At 48.7% G+C, this 18,345-nt stretch overlaps 1 pseudogene across 1 annotated transcript; it reads left to right on the top strand.

Annotated features, from left to right (window-relative positions):
• The first annotated feature begins 17,366 nt into the window (after positions 1–17,366).
• On the top strand, positions 17,367–18,116 carry LOC311240573 (spindlin-1-like; annotated as a pseudogene). Its single transcript has one exon. The product of its transcript is annotated as a spindlin-1-like (transcript).
• The last annotated feature ends 229 nt before the right edge of the window (positions 18,117–18,345 follow it).

Here is an 18,345-nt window from a genome sequence, read left to right as displayed (position 1 = left end):
TGCTTATGTACTATATCTGGGACCTTAATCTGTTTACAATTCGTATGACACCCCAAATGAGATAGCTTTTTGATATACGACTAAATACTGTGTCCACAATCCCAGCTCTGCTCCCATGATAGACCGCATGGCCCATTGTACAACGTAGTATGCCTACATGTTAAGCACATAATCGCCTTTGTTCCAATGATCTGATCTATATGCCAATAGTTCAAACTCATGACACGACCCACATTACGAAACAAGGCAGACACTTGACCTTTTTGCGATCTCTGACAGGCAGAAGCATCCTATGAAACTAACTGACTACAAGGTTTACGACGTCTCAACCGTCTCAAGTTCACCCCCCTTCCCCTCAAAACGAGCATACACACAAACTGCAAACAATGCCACATCTCACTTCCTGAAAACCCCACACACACGTCTGCATACACACACATACACATGCACGTGCGTGTACATATGAGCACGCCCACACACACATGCACACACGCACACACCCACCTTTCAGCACAGCACGCCCGCTCACACTCACACACACACTCTTGGGGGATACTATATATATGCTCCTGAAATCCATCTGTCTCCACACATATTGGCATCTTGCTTTGCTGTCTGTCAGTGTGTGTCCAGCCCTGGCTGCCCAAATTAAAACCAACAACGAAACGTCCATTTGTTTCCGTGTAAATCTTTATTTCAACAGCTACACTTAAATATTCCACTACAATCTGACGTCACAAACCAGGATACTTTGCAGCTTCTTCAGACGCGTCCGACGGGACGGAGGTGCACAGCAGGCCAGCTGTCTCCCTACCTCGACACAAACCGTCCGAGACAAGGGAACTACACACCTAACCCCACCGGACCGTCTGACGACAGCGCACTCATAAATCGAACCACGGGGACACCTTTTTGAAACCTCGACACGGTGAGCTGTTGACATTCTGATTTCACTAAATATATAAAAATTCCCTAATTTTTTGGGGGAGAGATTATCTCCAATTATGTACCTTAGTAACCTATGTGTCCTATTATCAACGTTTAAACCTTGCTGCACAACCTAGACCCTTCCACACTAATATTGTACCTTTTCAACCACCCTAGTCTAGGTCAGAGAAAGGACAGTTTTTGCCAAATGAACCACTTACCTCACACCTCATACGCGCGTGCAGGGCAACGAGTGTGGACAAGTCCACAGGAAGCTTTATTATAAGCGAAAAGTAGCTTTATAACAAGCGAGCTGCTCCACGTGGGGGGATCCCACGAGATTTGCTTTGCATTATATTGCAGGCGTCAGTGTCGGACAGCTATAATCGATTGCTGTTTTTGATAGAGGCAGAGAGTTTTTTCTGATTTGTATGTACTAAAACGAAACTTCAGACTCAGACAGACGTGTTTGTTTAAAGTATTACAGTGTACACTGGGGATTACGGGGCTGCACGCGCTAGTATGATTAAGGAGGAGTGTTGTTTTTCCGGCAAACAGGTTTTTTCTCACTAAATCAGATTGACGCACTAGACATGAAATTAATGGAAGGACGTGACAAATTGATGACAAACGGAAAAATTTGATCTAGTGATTTTGAACTCTGTTACAGACATAGCTACTAATTTAATTTGTGGACGGAAGAAAAATAAATGATGATCAACTGTAATGATGAACAATAATCAAACTACGCAGACAGACACCTCACCTATGTGTGACGTGTGTGGTAGAACAGACCCCGGCTGTGAGCAGGGTCCCACGGAGACTGAGTTAAAATTAAGAAGATTGAACACACACTTACAAAACGAGTTATCTATCAGGACCAGCGAGTTCCAAGACATTGATGACGAACACTGGATAGTGTTGGACATGTTTATGGAGTTGCTCCTCCGGTTAACAACATAAACACAGGCTGGGGTCAATGGGAGATTTTATTGAGGCCAACAAGCCTGCTAAACATATATACATCATTGTCAAAAGACAGACACTGCGTTTAGACACTCCGGTTTCAACACAAATGAAAGAGACGACACAAGGAGATTCAAGATCGATCAGCTTCCCTCCATAGTGTCTTCTGTCTCATTTCGTTACACACACACATTTAAAGCAGCAAGGCGGCTACTTACTTTAGTTCCTTGATTTAATATTTGCTCTTGTATTATTGTATCATCACAGACAAGGCGCTTGATATTGAGGACACGTAATTATGTCAGAATTGACATTCAAAGCCATCACGGATAGAACAGTAAAACGTGATGAATGGAAATCATTAAGAGATTTTATAAATGCCAACAAAAAGCTAGGATACGTACACCACTGTTTTGGGACAAATACCGGAATCGAAACCATTAGACTATCATGTGAAATGACACTGGTTGTCCTGTCAATCCTAAATAAATAAATGAGAACTAACAGCCGACGGTACATTCAATCCCTGCACTTTTCTCTCTCACTGCCTTTAGAGGAGCCGGGTCTCGGCGTCTTGCCCTTCCTAACTCGACCCTCACATCCTGGCCTGCTGGAAACCACTGTGGTAGTTTTCAGTGAAAGCAAACTGTGTATATATTATTTTGTACAACACAACCAACGATTACAGAATGGCAACAAGAAGAGGTACTATACATTCACAAATGTCTCCCCCCATCTCCCCTCTCTCTGTAACACAACGAGGCATAGACACACATCTCTCACTTGGTACAGGCAGCTGCCTGTCTCAGATTTTCCTCATGGGGGAAGATGAGACATGCAGGCGCTGATTAAGTGAGAGACAGTGGCTGTTTGATCTCCTGGGAAAGTCAACAAATGTGTGGTTTTACAGCTCTGAGATCGACCAAGCGACTAGAGAACCATCTGGTCAGACAGATTGAATATACAAAGATACTAAAGAAACGGCCTTATACGGCGCCAGACAAGCCCCACTAAGGGGGGCTGCTGTCTCTTCTAAGACAAAGGACAGCAGATGTAGCAGAGATCAAAGAGGGACCGTTTGAGTCCACTCTGTGACCTAATAGGGTATCTTGAACTGCGGGAAAACGCCCAGTAATAAATTCAGTCTTAAACGTCACTGTAGGGCTTAGCCTATTGAGAGCTAAAACAAGTGTTCTCCAATTAGAAAGCTCGATGCGAGTTTTTGGATACGCCCGCTTGTTGTAACATTAGAGGCGGAGCCTAGATTTGAATATGACAAACTCCTCGATGGGAGAGGAGGACAGAACCCCCACGAGACCAGACCAGGAAACAACTAGCAGAATACACACTCTTTTCTCCACTAGATATTGAGGAAACCACGAGCAGAGAGACGGCCTCCAAACTACCATCTTGAAGAAGCCGAGACGCGAGAATGTTTATAGACAAGCTTTTTTATTGAGAATTTAGTCTGAATTCTACGATCCTCCGGCATATTGGATGCATCTCGTAGGTTCATTGCACATATTTCTTTTGTAACATCTGTTGAAATCCTTTTTCATTAAAAACGGATTCTCTTCAAACTGCTCGGAACTCGATTTCTTCAACCGCCGCGCCGTGTACTAGCAGAAACCATCATATACATGGTTATCTGCATTTGTAGCTCAGTAGTACTTCAAAGAGCTTTTTAAGGTTTAAACACAACGCAGAGTACGAAGATTAAGCTAGGAAGATACTACATTTTTGGTGCTGTGACCCTTGAATAGAAACGTCCGTTTTGAACGACAACAAAAGAGATTTTTTTTTTTTTTTCTTTCTTCACCTCGAACATCAACAACAACAACAGATCGTCTTCGCGTAGCCGGAGAGTTACCAAAAAGGTGAGTGTTATGGAGTGTACGGGTGTTCAATTCGAACCAAGGGGGGGTTTGCTAAAGACTTAACCTCATGTGAACATGAAGTAATAAGTGATGAGTTGGGTGTTCTGAATAGAAGGGGAAGCTCTGTGAAATTGGGTACAGGGAAGTTCCACTGGAGAACTGTTGTACAGAGAATATGGGGAAGTGTACAGACCTCTGTTACTATTCAGAACATGCAAGTCAGATATGGTAAAGATGAGTGTGCACCGCCAAAACTGGTTTGCGAGACAGGTTATAAGCGTCGTATTGCGACTGACTACGTTTTTTCTGGCCAGGAAGCCACGGTGGTCCGTTTTGCGTGCGATGGTGCGCTTCTCGAGGGATTATTAGAACCCTAGAAAATAGTACTCGAGACATGGAGCGCAGTTAATAAGGAATGATTTGGGTGTTCTGAATGGAAGGGGAAGCTCTGTGGAATTGGGTGCGGGGAATAGTTCCACAATGGAGCTGAAGTACAGAGAATATGGGAAGAGGACAGAGCGCTGTTACCATTCAGAACATGCGAGTTAAGTGTGGTAAGCATGAGGAGAACCTTCGGGACCGGGGAGTGGCGTGTGAGGTTACAGAGTACAGGGAATAGTTCTACGGGGGAACTGAAGTACACCCAGATACGTGGCTTTTTAATAAAAGCGGGGTCTGGTTCGTGCTCAAAGTTAAACGGTGGTACGTGTGCGTGTTAGGACCGTGCCGGGCAGACTGCAATGGTCTTGTTTGATTTTGAGCGCAGCAGGCGTGTTAATTAACTGCGTTAGGCTGTAACAAAATAAGTACTTAAAGAAAAGTCGATTAAAAGGCTATAGAAAGCAATATAGTAAACTTAAACACTGTCTATAGTACGGAGGGTAAATATGCCTGATGTTGCATTTAGGAAGTTGCGCGGTGGTTGTTGACGGGATGTGGGGATCTACCGCGGGCGTCAGGGACTAAAATAGGTTGGTTATGAATGATGTTGCAGCTATGGTTAGGCATTATTTGTGTATGAGTGGAAGGACTTATGGTTATGTTGTACGTTGTGTGATATAGTATGGATTAAATCTGTAAATTGGCACTTAATATATGACTGAGAACGGTTTTTTAATATTGGATATGGTACATAGGGATGAGCGCCTCGTCCATTGAGCCACCCAGCTGTTGGTAAAAGTGCAGCGCGTGCATGCTCGTCGGTGCTCGTGCTGGACAGAGCGCGTTCTCGTCAGGACTCGTGCGTGTCATGGCGCGAGGCTAGGCTAAAGCTACATGCTATGACCGGCTAGCTTGAAGCTATGTGCTATGAACAAATAGCTCGTCGTGGCTCGCATGGGATGTTCAGTACTGTATGTTGTGGAAGCGGAGGAATTGCAGTATAACTGTATTGTCTTTTATGAGGAATGGGCTAATGTTTACAAAATATTGGCTGGAAGTTTAAACGTGTGCAGGATGCACGGTGAATGAGTGGGCCGCCTTAGTGTGCGCGCATGCGCACTTGTGAGAAAGGTCATTGTGTGTGAGGCGGAGTGACTGAAATTAATTATGATGTGGTTGAAAGTGCACTAGGTGGCGCCAGAGTCAACCTGGGCAACGCGGCCGTTTTAAGTGATTGTGATGTGGTTGGAAGTGCACTAGGTGGCGTTAGAGTCAACCTGGGGCACGAGACCGGTTTTTGGAGGGGTGTGGAGGTGACCGTTGTGAGGGTATTGGTGTTACGCTAGGGGGCGGTAGAGGCATTTTTGACTCCCGTCCTGAGGTAGTGTTGTGGTATATGGTTAGGTGTACGTAATGTCCCTCTCCCGCTCTCTTCTCTCTCTCTCCCCCTTTCTTCCCCTCTTCCTCTCTCTCCTTTCTCTCCCCCTCTCCCGCTCTCTATTCTCCCTCCCTCTCCCCCTTTCTCCCCCTCTTCCTCTCGCTCTCTTCCTCCCCCTCTCCCGCTCTCTTCCTCTCTCCCTCTCTCTCTCTCTTTCTCCCTCTCTCTCTCTCTCCCTCTCTCTCTCTCTCCCCCTTTCTCCCCCTCTTCCTCTCTCTCCCTTCTCTCCCCTTCTCCCGCTCTCTTCCTCTCTCCCTCTCTCTCTCTTTCTTCCCCTTTCTTCCCCTCTTCCTCTCTCTCCCTTCTCTCCCCCTCTCCCGCTCTCTTCCTCTCTCCCTCTCTCTATTTCCCTCTTCCTCTCGCTCTCTTCCTCCCCCTCTCCCGCTCTCTTCCTCTCTCCCTCTCTCTCTCTCTTTCTCCCTCTCTCTCTCTCTCCCTCTCTCTCTCTCTCTCTCCCCCTTTCTCCCCCTCTTCCTCTCTCTCCCTTCTCTCCCCTTCTCCCGCTCTCTTCCTCTCTCCCTCTCTCTCTCTTTCTTCCCCTTTCTTCCCCTCTTCCTCTCTCTCCCTTCTCTCCCCCTCTCCCGCTCTCTTCCTCTCTCCCTCTCTCTATTTCCCTCTTCCTCTCGCTCTCTTCCTCCCCCTCTCCCGCTCTCTTCCTCTCTCCCTCTCTCTCTTTCTCCCTCTCTCTCTCTCTCCCTCTCTCTCTCTCTCCCCCTTTCTCCCCCTCTTCCTCTCTCTCCCTTCTCTCCCCTTCTCCCGCTCTCTTCCTCTCTCCCTCTCTCTCTTTCTTCCCCTTTCTTCCCCTCTTCCTCTCTCTCCCTTCTCTCCCCCTCTCCCGCTCTCTTCCTCTCTCCCTCTCTCTATGTCACACACTGAGTTCTCCCTCTCTCTCTCTCCATCTCTCTCTCTCTCCCCCTTTCTTCCCCTCTTCCTCTCTTTCCCTTCTCTCCCCCTCTTCCTCTCTCTCCCTTCTCTTCCCCTCTCCCGCTCTCTTCTCTCTCTCTCCCCCTTTCTTCCCCTCTTCCTCTCTCTCCCTTCTCTCCCCCTCTCCCGCTCTCTATTCTCCCTCCCTCTCCCCCTTTCTCCCCCTCTTCCTCTCGCTCTCTTCCTCCCCCTTTCCCGCTCTCTTCCTCTCTCCCTCTCTCTCTTTCTCCCTCTCTCTCTCTCTCCCTCCCCCTTTCTCCCCCTCTTCCTCTCTCTCCCTTCTCTCCCCTTCTCCCGCTCTCTTCCTCTCTCCCTCTCTCTCTTTCTTCCCCTTTCTCCCCCTCTTCCTCTCTCTCCCTTCTCTCCCCCTCTCCCGCTCTCTTCCTCTCTCTCTCTCCCCCTTTCCCTCTCTCTCTCTCTCCCCCTCTTTCTCCTTCCCCTCCTCTCTCTCCCCTCTCTCCCTCCCTCTCTCCCTCCCTTTCTAACTTCCCGCACTTCTTCCTTCCCCTCCTTTCTCTCCCCTCTCTCCCTCCCTTTCTCTCTTCCCGCACTCCTTCTTTCCCCTCTCTCTCTCCCCTCCCTCTCTCTCTCTCTCTCTTTCCCTCCCTCCCTCTCTCCTTCTCTCTCTCTCTTCCCCTCTTTCTTTGGCCCCCTCTCTCTCTCTCTCTCCCCCTCTCTCTTTTTATCTCTTCTGTAACTTTCTTTCTTTTCTCTCTCTCTCTCTTCCTCCTCCTCCATAGGAGGCGTTTGGGCAGTTGCAAAGTATGGCATATTGTGTAATGTGTTTTATGGTTTGAAACAGGTCTGTATGGGACTGTGTGCCCCCCCCTCCCCTCTCCTGGTTTTCCTTCGAGACCCCCCCCCCACGCGCTGATTTCTGCCCTGGCTTTCTTTCCTAATTTATGGGTCCCTTTTGGGGGATCCAGTCTGGGGTCTGGGACATTGTAGGCAGGGTCTAGAGTACTGACGGGTATGGGTGTTGTATGTGGGGATTAATTGAGCAATTGAGGTTGACTAATGCTTGACTAATCTGACTAGTGAAAGATGGTGAAAGGCCAGACGGTGGAACGGCAGTCTGCACCACAGGGCTGGTTCGCAAGGACGATCGCAGGAATGAGGGGAACCAGTACGCCATCTGCATCTTCACCAATGACTCGGGGTGCCCTGGTCCGGTCGAAAAGGCGTATGAGGGAACTTCAGGAGATCGGACGACAGGGCGGCGGTTTTATTACAGTGGAGTTGGTTGGGGATAATCTGTTCAGCTGGGAGGTTAGGTTGTTTCAGTTGGATGTGGACTCCTTGTTGTGGCAAGATATGAAGGAGACTGAGACGGAGTTTATATTGCTGGGTGTCTCTTTTCCTCAGGATTTTCCGTTCTCTCCGCCGTTCATGCGGGTGCTCTCTCCGCCATTAGAACGTGGTTATGTGAGTAAGGGTGGGGTCATATGTATGGAATTGTTGACACCAAGTGGTTGGTCTAGCGCTTACACCATGGAGGCTGTCGTGAGGCAGTTTGCTACTAGTCTGGTGATGGGTCGGAGTCGCATGGTTAAGGGGGGAGAGGGAGCAGAGGGGGTGTCTTTGAGTCAAAAAGAAGCGGAGGCGGCCTTTAAAACACTGGTGAAGACCCATGATAGATTTGGCTGGCGGTCTCCACCAAAATCGGAAGGTTAGGAGACACCGCCAACCGGCGGTTAGGGATAGGTTGTGTTGTAGTGTTGTGGTATAAGGTGGTATTGTTGTTTCGGCCCCCCCCCCTCGTCGAGTCCTCCCTCCCCTCCTGTCCTAGCTCCTTTCCTAGGTACGTCACTCCCTCCCTAGTGGTGTACTCCCTCACGGGATGTTCCCTCCCCTCCTGTCCTAGCTCCTTTCCTAGGTGCGTCACTCCTTCCCTAGTGGTGTACTCCCTCACGGGACGTTCCCTCCCCTCCTGTCCTAGCTCCTTTCCTAGGTACGTCACTCCCTCCCTAGTGGTATACTCCCTCACGGGACGTTCCCTCCCTTCCTGTCTAGCATGACGTACTCTGGTCTTGCCTGGTCTCCTCTCCTCTGGGGGATTTGGGTGTGTTCCCTCCCTCCCGGGCCTTTCCCAGTGTGTGTCCCCCTCCCCGGCCCGGGGGCGCCTTCCCACCCCCTCTCTTCCACTCTCCTGTTAGGGATATATTGGAGGGTTGGTTAGGGGGGGAATGGAACGGGGTTATATGTTGTATGGTGAACAATTTGTAATAAGGGATGTTGTTGGTTGTTGTCTGTGGGGCGTTGCAGGGAGAGTAGGAAACGCGCAGCAGGAGGAGAGAAGCAGGGATAACAAGGAGGAGGGCAGGCCGGTCCAAGGATGTTGGGTTTGTCTAGGAATGCGGAGTGCGCTTTGGTGACGTGCGCTCTGGTAACAGCTGTCATATTGTGTACGGCAGGGGTTATGTGGTATTTTTGGGACCAGACACCGGAGCTTATAAATATAGATGTGGACAAGCGGGAATTGCGTGAGCCTCACACGAATGTGTTTATAAAAATTGCGAGGGAGGTGGCGAAAGGTGCGAATAAGACTGATTGTTATGTGTGCGGCCTAGCGCCAGAATCTTCTGCAGCCGGTTTACCGCTTATAGCCCACCCAGTCACAACTCTGTGCTGAAGGGTTTTAATCTGCCTTTCCTATGTAAGGGAGTGAGTGAGGAGAGGCAAGAGGTGTATCATAAAACAAAGGGTTTGCTAGGGGCGGTGGCGGAGCAGGCTAAGTTGGATGTTACGCCTATTCCGGTGGCAGTTAGGCCAGAGGAATTTACGAGATGTGAGGACGGCGAGAATGGTGTATATGTGGGCACGCTGGGGAATTGTGTAGGGGGGGTGAGCCTGGGGGCTGCAAAGATGGCTGCACGGGCTCCCCAAGGTACATATTGGATTTGTGGTGTGAATGCGTATGCGGCGTTACCGGCGGGTTGGAAAGGAAGGTGTGCGTTGGGGTATCTGGTGCCGGCAATGAGGATAACTGATGTTTTGCCGACGCACCGTGGGGCTAGGAAGGCGCGAGCTGTGAGACCGGATACTTTTTTTAAGATGGCATATCCTGCGTATGGGACATATGCTAATGAGCAGGAGATTGATCATTTAGCTGCATTGTTTGAGGAGATGACGATCACAACGACAAAGGGATTTAGCCTAGAAAATGAGGAAATGCGGGCATTAAGGTTAATGGAGATGCAGACAAGGGCGGCTATGGATTTTTTGTTGGCAGCTTCAGGGGGTACGTGTGCGTTAATAGGCCAGGAGTGCTGCACGTATGTGCCCAAAAATGATGAAGTAGGGATGCCAGAGGTTATAGAACATTTGAAGAATATTACTAGGGAGATGCAGCCCGCGCGGGAGGACTCGTGGGAGGGCTGGGGTCAAGGTTGGATGGGCTACATAGGATGGACGATTGCTAAGTATTTGCTGTGTGCTGTGGTGATGTTTGCGGTTATAGTGGTTTGTGTGAATGTTATCAGGGTGTGTGTGACGTACGTGTTCAGGACTCTCGGCGCGGTTGGTTCTGCGTCTGGGGACCCACACCGCTCGGTTGCGCCTGCGTGTGCGATGATGGTGATAAGGGATGGCGCGGAGGGTGGCAGGGTAGGTGTGGGCGTTCCAATAGAGCCGAGGTGCCCGGCGTCCGCGCTGGCAACTATTCTCTGATCTGGGTGGTGGACATTCAGGGTTGGGGAGTGGGAGGGCCGGGGCGTGCGTGTGGGTGTGAGAAGGGGGACGTTCCTGGACGACCGTGCGTTGCCGTTGGCGAGATAGGGTTGTGTATGCAATTGTGTTTTTTTTTCCCATAGTAGGTACGTTTGGATTGACTGTGTGATGTGGGGCGGTGTACCCGGGGTTCCGTGTTGGGTCTGGTCGGCTATGCATGGCCGTCCGGCAGGGCACTGGACTCTGGGGATACTGGCCTGAAGGACGGGAGAGGTTGCCGGGATGCTGACTGCTTTGTACCTGTGGTGAGGTGGGTTTAGACCACTGTGGAGGGGCTGTCAAGGTCTCTTCAGTAAACAGGGTTGACACCTCACGGCGTGCGTGGCGCGGCGTCCGTGGCATTCTTTAGATTACCTCTGGGGGACACGTGTCTGGGTGACAGGTGTCCCCTGGGGGGTGTGGTACTAAATAATGAAAAATAATGTGAAAAATGAATGTAACTATATTAATCAAGATGTTTTTGTTTTCCGAGGAGTATCAGAATTGGAGCAGGATCAAGCGGAAGTAAAGGAGAGCGGAAATTCGACAAAAAATAGGAACCCAGTGTGTTGACAGAGATCGAACGAGAAGAAAAACAGGGAGTAGAAACGGGTGGTATCACACACATGTATCAATTACAATTGTCTCATGTTTAAGAGTGTATGAGGAAAGTAAAAAGATACTCATACAGTGAATGAAAGGAACCTCTCAGGAATTTGATTATAAAGACAGAGTAAAGTACAAGTCCGGTTGATAAATTAACAAGAACTGTTGTCATTGTGTGCTCTGATCTCCCGCAGTTCGATTGGACACGCGGAACACCACAAATCAGGTAAGAATAGGAATTTCAACTGAACAAGGGACAGAAGAGAATAGGAAGGGCCCACAGTGCCACTATTGGCTGTCCGAGTAGGAGTTAGTCACAAGAAGCATAGACACCTACACTTAGATAGGGATAACACAAGCTATTGTTCTGCCTGTTGCCATTGTTACAAGATAAAAAGACAAGAGAAAAAATGGGGCGAAAAAGCGCATATAAGAAAATAAAAGACACAACCGACGCAGGTAAGTCGACCGTAATTGGGTGGATGGAAGAAAGTCCCGTACAAATTATTGCCAATGAACACGACACGACAAAAGGTAACAGATATTATTTGAAAAAAGCAATTTATATATCAAAAAGATGGAATGAAAGATGGGAGCTTGAGAAACGTTGGCCAGTCGAGGGTTCTTTTGATTTGGAGTTAATAGCTATTATGGGAACACTAATTAAGGCATACAGATATCAAGGGAACGAGGAGGAAAGAGCAAAGAAAAGGTTGCAAGAAACAAGCTTTTTAGCAGCTTATGCACGGGAAGCTGAGAGGAGAGATAGTGAAAAGAAGGCCATTGCAAATGGCAATGATGCAGACAAACCAGTAGAGGGGGTAGTCCAGGTCACCATAACTCCCCTGGCCCCTGACACAACACCTGTCACCGCCCAAAGTGCAGTGCAGTTAGCCTCACCCACCCCAGCCTCCTATCTTATGGCCCAACAGGAAAGAATTGAGGGAGCTTTAGCACCCCCGCCATATGCCAGTAGGAATGGGGAGACAATATACCCCATCCTACCTTTATTAGAGATGATAAGCCCTTACCAGTTGACAGATGATCTGGGGAACAAAGAGAAGGGACAAGCAAAGACATCTATTTAGCTGACAGCTAGGCAACCAGATAGGTCAGCCTGGACTTGGTCAGACAGAGAGGGTGTGGCCGCCTCACGGCTACCAGACAGGTCAGCCCAGACTGGGTCAGTCAGAGAGTATGCGGCCACCTCACGACCAAGGGAAAGGATAGAAGAGACGTCAGAGCGAACTAGAGTGATACAAGCAGCTGAAAGAAAGGGAAAGGAAGGCTATGAGGCAATGTTAAAAGAGAAAGAGTGGGAAAGGGTGAAGGAGACCTACGGCCAGCCTCAGAGAGTTTATGACCACCAGAGAGAGTATGACCACCAGAGAGAGTCTGTCCGCCAGCCAGAGTACCTCCAAAGCCCCCCAGCTCCTGCGCCCCACTCTATATACCGAGATCTTATTACCCCCCAGCAATTTGCTTCCCCCCAACCTCAGCCCTGCAAGGGGGTAGCCCCTGGCAGTCACAAGATTGGTCACACAATATCCCAGTGGACGAAGATAGATGCAGTAGGTGAGAAGCCAGAGGCTATCGACCTCGCACTTGGGGGGCAGATGACACGGATACAAGAGGATCTGACAGAGATAGAACAGGCGCTCATGGCTTTGGACAGGGACCAAGTGGTCCTAGCAGGGCAAGTTCCCGACCATACAAGCATGGAAGCGGAGGGAGAGGAATATCAGGAGTTCATGAGGGTGCGGGCTGGCATTGAGGGAAAGCAAATTGCCCTGCAAGACAAAAAAGGAGAGAAGCAAGAGGCCCTCCAGAAAGTACAAGAGGCTGTAAGGGAGAGAACGCAGACCAGATCACAGACGAAAAACAAGCAAACCCCTATCCGCATGGCTCCTGTAATAATAAGAGGACAGGACCTGGAATATCACCCCCTGAAGGCGTCGGACATGACACAGGTGACTGAGAAATTGCCGCCCCTCCAGAATGGGGCCAACCCTTGGATTGCCCAACTGGAGGAGTTGATGGTCGGCACAGAAATGGCAATGGGGGATGTCAAGAAAATATTGACAAACATGATGGGAAAAGACGGCATGGAAAAGATACTGGAGATGGCTCGCCTGCATGGCCATGTGGGGACTGGAGCGCATGATGCGGACCTGTTCACAGCGTACAGGGGAGTAATGTGGGCGGCCCTACGAGAAGCCTATCCAACGAGACTGCACGCAGACCAAATTCAGATTGGTACTTTGGAGACAACAGTGCACCCCAGGCTGTACGTACGACAAGCCTATGCCGCGTGGAAGAACACAACTGGTCAGGAGGCGGGACTTGACCCTATGCATGAAGCCTCGTTAAGAGCCAAGATTGAAAACGGCCTCCCCCTAGAGGTAAGACAGAGATTGGCCGAGGTGGTGTCATTGTCAAGGATGGCGCTGGACTTATATATTGATCAAGTAGAGCATTACGTTGACCTGTATCGGAAAAAAGAGCAAAGAGCAAAGGAGAAGGATACGGAGCAACAACGTAAGATCATGTATCAACAGCCAACTGATGCTAAACACTACTACAGACTTTTGGAACAGGAAGACGTGACGCTGGTCAGGTGTTCCATAACGAACCCGGCAGCTGACATCCCTACGCCTGAGGATGGAGAACCCCACGACTGTTTAGTCGAAGTCGAGAGGTACTCTAAACTCAGAGCAGACTTGCAGGCGTTTCCATTTAGCAGTCCAGATCTGGAATTATGGACTGACGGCTCTTGCTATCGTGTTGGCGAGGGACTAAAAGCAGGTTACTCCGTGGTAAGGTCACAGGGCGAAGGATTTGTGGTAGAAAAAGCCGAAGCATTATCACAACCTTGTTCGGCCCAATTAGCAGAGTTGGTCGCACTGACGGAAGCATGTAACATGGCAGAGGGCAGAACTGTAAATATTCATACAGATAGTGCCTATGCTCACGGTACCGCATTTTTACATGGCACAGTGTGGAAAGGGCGAGGTTTTAAGAAAGCTGACGGAAGCGCCATAAAACATTGTAGTCAGATTAAACGGTTGTTAGAAGCAATTATGAAACCAAAGCAGATTGCGATAATCAAGTGTGCTGCCCACCAGTCTGACGAGTCAAAAATAACTCGAGGAAACAAAAGAGCAGACGAAGCTGCCAAGGAAGTGACAGGTGCCGACAGAGCAGGTAAGGTGTTGGTTATCACACACGGAGTTGAGTTAGAGGACAAGATAACCTACAAAGATGTTTTGACTTTCCAGGAGGAGGCTAGTCAGGTAGAACGGAACCTCTGGATAACCAGGGGAGCTTGTCAGGATGATTCAGGTTTGTGGCGTGACGTCAGTGGATTTGTGGTGGCTCCTGCTGGCCTGGTCGGACTGCTGATCCACACGGCTCACGACTTTTGCCATGCGCACAGAGGAGAGGTAAGGAGAAAAATCAGAGAATATGGCTTTTGGGCGCCAGATTTGAACAGTCAAATTGATCATGTGATACAGAGATGTGTAATATGTTTGAAAAACAATATACGTAAGGGGATTAGTGTGTCACCAGGACATATCCCCACGCCCAATGGCCCAATGCGAGACCTTGTAATTGATTACATTGACATGATTAAGCCCATTAATCAGAAGAGATATATTCTTGTCGTTGTCTGTCGTTTTTCAAGGTGGGTGGAGGCGTGCGCCACCCGGCACAAGGATGCAGCATCGGTGGCTAAGTTCTTATGCCAAGAGGTAATCCCCCGTTTCGGAATAATGGACAGAATCTCGTCAGACAACGGAAAAGAGTTTGTCGACAAAACTGTACGTTTAATACTCCAACATTTAGGCATAAAACAGCGATTGGGGGCCGTTTATCATCCGCAGAGCCAGGGGATGGTGGAACGCATGAACAGGACGCTAAAAAACAAGCTGGTAAAATCTGTCAACACACAGGATTGAATTGGTTGAACGCTCTCCCTCTAGCACTGTTTGCATGCCGGTCAAGCGAGGTTCGCGGACTGCGTCTGACACCGCACGAAATGATGTTAGGTCGCTGCATGGTAGTACCAGGTTTGCGCGCGACAGGCAAAGGTCCGAGTTTGGACATCCTGGACAACGACATGCGTGAGTACGTAAAATACATGTCAAAGATACACAAAAGTATTCTGGATCATGTCTCCAGTAGACAGGAGCATGAAACCGGGGAGGAGGTGAATAGGCAGACTACACCTCAAATCATACCAGGCGACTACGTTTATGTTAAAGTATTTAGACGCAAGTGGTTTGGCGCGAGACGAGAAGGGCCATACAAAGTCGTTCGAGCCACCGAGAGGGCTTTACAAATTCAAGGATCGCCTATGTGGTTTCACGTTACTCATTGTGTAAAAGCAATCGATACGGACCAAGAATGGGAACCTGAACCACAAGACCTTGACGGTAAAACCGGGGCGTCGCAACCGTTACATGAAGGCGAAGTGAAAGCGGCGGAAGATGAAATTAGGGTGGCGCTAACCCCAAACGATGGGGAAGACCCGGATGATTATGGCGAGCCAGACCGAGGGGGCCACGATTGGCCACAAGTAGAAGATGAAGGTTTTTTACAGGAACCAGACAGAGGAGAAGATTATGAATTGGAACATAATAATTTCTCCTCTGTGGATTTGGAGAAGGTACCAGAAGAACCGGAGGAACCAGTGCTTAGCACAAGCCCGGAACGAGATACTCGACCAAAACGAGTCATCCAGAAGCCTCAACGGTATACATAGGCGAAAGAAGGGATAGTGTAACTGATAGGCCTTGGAGAGGGCGTGTATATATTAATTTTTGATTTTTTCATTAGCTGAGCTCTCTCCTTTTTTAGAAATGTTTAGATAATAAATGCAATGTAAGGTCTTTTCTTTCAGAGTGGATTGCACAAAACAGACACGTTTGGTTAAAAAACACATAAGTATAGTCTAAACCTGGTAATTGGTACGATCATCTTTTTGCATAAAGGGACGGACCTAGACTGAAGTGAAATTGATATAACTGATACATTGTGTATAACCTGCAAATGAGTGGAAATTGTTAAACGGTGTGAGTGAATAGAGAACTGTGTAAACATAAATGGATTCATAGTCGGTCAGTGGAAGAGGGAGCTAATGTGGGTGTTGAGAGCAATTGATACTAACAAATATGGAAAATGAGTCCGAAGGATTCTGGAAATGTTTGGTTCTTAGGTAACTGGGCTAAACAGTAAGGTTAAGGTAATTGTAAACAGTTTGATTGAGAAAATACTAACAAGTATATTGGGGATCATTAATCCCCAAACCGGGGAAACTGTGGTAGTTTTCAGTCAAAGCAAACTGTGTATATATTATTTTGTACAACACAACCAACGATTACAGAATGGCAACAAGAAGAGGTACTATACATTCACAAATTTCTCCCCCCGTCTCCCCTCTCTCTGTAACACAACGAGGCATAGACACACATCTCTCACTTGGTACAGGCAGCTGCCTGTCTCAGATTTTCCTCATGGGGGAAGATGAGACATGCAGGCGCTGATTAAGTGAGAGACAGTGGCTGTTTGATCTCCTGGGAAAGTCAACAAATGTGTGGTTTTACAGCTCTGAGATCGACCAAGCGACTAGAGAACCATCTGGTCAGACAGATTGAATATACAAAGATACTAAAGAAACGGCCTTATAAGGCGCCAGACAAGCCCCACTAAGGGGGGCTGCTGTCTCTTCTAAGACAAAGGACAGCAGATGTAGCAGAGATCAAAGAGGGACCGTTTGAGTCCACTCTGTGACCTAATAGGGTATCTTGAACTGCGGGAAAACGCCCAGTAATAAATTCAGTCTTAAACGTCACTGTAGGGCTTAGCCTATTGAGAGCTAAAACAAGTGTTCTCCAATTAGAAAGCTCGATGCGAGTTTTTGGATACGCCCGCTTGTCGTAACATTAGAGGCGGAGCCTAGATTTGAATATGACAAACTCCTCGATGGGAGAGGAGGACAGAACCCCCACGAGACCAGACCAGGAAACAACTAGCAGAATACACACTCTTTTCTCCACTAGATATTGAGGAAACCACGAGCAGAGAGACGGCCTCCAAACTACCATCTTGAAGAAGCCGAGACGCGAGAATGTTTATAGACAAGCTTTTTTATTGAGAATTTTGTCTGAATTCTACGATCCTCCGGCATATTGGATGCATCTCGTAGGTTCATTGCACATATTTCTTTTGTAACATCTGTTGAAATCCTTTTTCATTAAAAACGGATTCTCTTCAAACTGCTCGGAACTCGATTTCTTCAACCGCCGCGCCGTGTACTAGCAGAAACCATCATATACATGGTTATCTGCATTTGTAGCTCAGTAGTACTTCAAAGAGCTTTTTAAGGTTTAAACACAACGCAGAGTACGAAGATTAAGCTAGGAAGATACTACACCACTCCTATGACCTCCACTGATCCCTGCGTCTACGTCCCCAACTCAACCACCACGAGAGGAGACACAGAAAAGAAGCGGCACAAGAAGCACAACAACCCCGACCCCGACAACATGCTGGGCCTAAGGATCGCCCACAGGTGGCGGGAGGAAGGCAACGTGACCAAGTGGAAGGGCACGGTTCTGCAGCACCTCACCATAGCCAACAGCTGCCTCTACATGGTCAAGTACGACAAACGCGACTGCGTCTACGGCATCGAGCTGTTCAAAGACGAGCGCATGTCCAACCTGGAGATGCTGGCGGAGAAAGTCGTGAACAATAAGATCAAGGTGCCCCCCGGGGCGGAGGAACTGGTGGGGCGGGCCGTGGACCACCTCTTCGAGGAAGAGGACGGGGAGAAGAACGCGTGGAGGGGCATGGTCCTGTCCCGCGCCCCCGTCATGACATAATGGTATTACATCACCTACAAGAAGGATCCGGTGCTCTTCATGTACCAACTCTGGGACGACTACAAGGACGGAGACCTCTGCGTCCTGCCCGAGTCAGAGTACAAACATCTGCTGCCAGAGGACGGAGAGCCGGACGAGGGGACGGAGGGCCTGGTAGAGAAGCAAGTGGACTACATCACGGACGGCACCGTGAGGAGGACCGGCTTGGTGATCTACCAGGTCCCCGCCAAGCCCACCGTGTATTACATAATGTTCGACGACGACTACCACATCTACATCTACGACCTTGTGACCTTACATAAAACCCTATTTGACCAAAAAGAAATGCTCTCCCACACGCTAAACACACAGAAAGGACAATCTAGAAGGAAAAGGAAAGTACGGAAAATTCTCTACCACAACTGAGAGTAACCACAAGGAAAAGACTGCGAGACTCCCAGAAGACAAAGATTTGATAACCAAAGACTGTGGCCTGCCAAAGATGGATTTCGTGGGGACAACAGAACATTTCGCTTGCCCAGCCGGAGAGAGGGACCCGAGGGATGGATGGGACAGACGCACCGAGATCTGGCCTCCATCCACATAGGGAAGTAAAGTACACACACACACACGTCCGGCTGCAGTAATGAACAGC

This window comes from Notolepis coatsorum, assembly GCF_963971535.1.
Source record: "Notolepis coatsorum genome assembly, chromosome: 14".
NCBI lineage: Eukaryota > Metazoa > Chordata > Actinopteri > Aulopiformes > Paralepididae > Notolepis > Notolepis coatsorum.
Note: the sequence above shows the minus strand (reverse complement) of the source record. Positions and strands in the feature narration are given on the sequence as shown.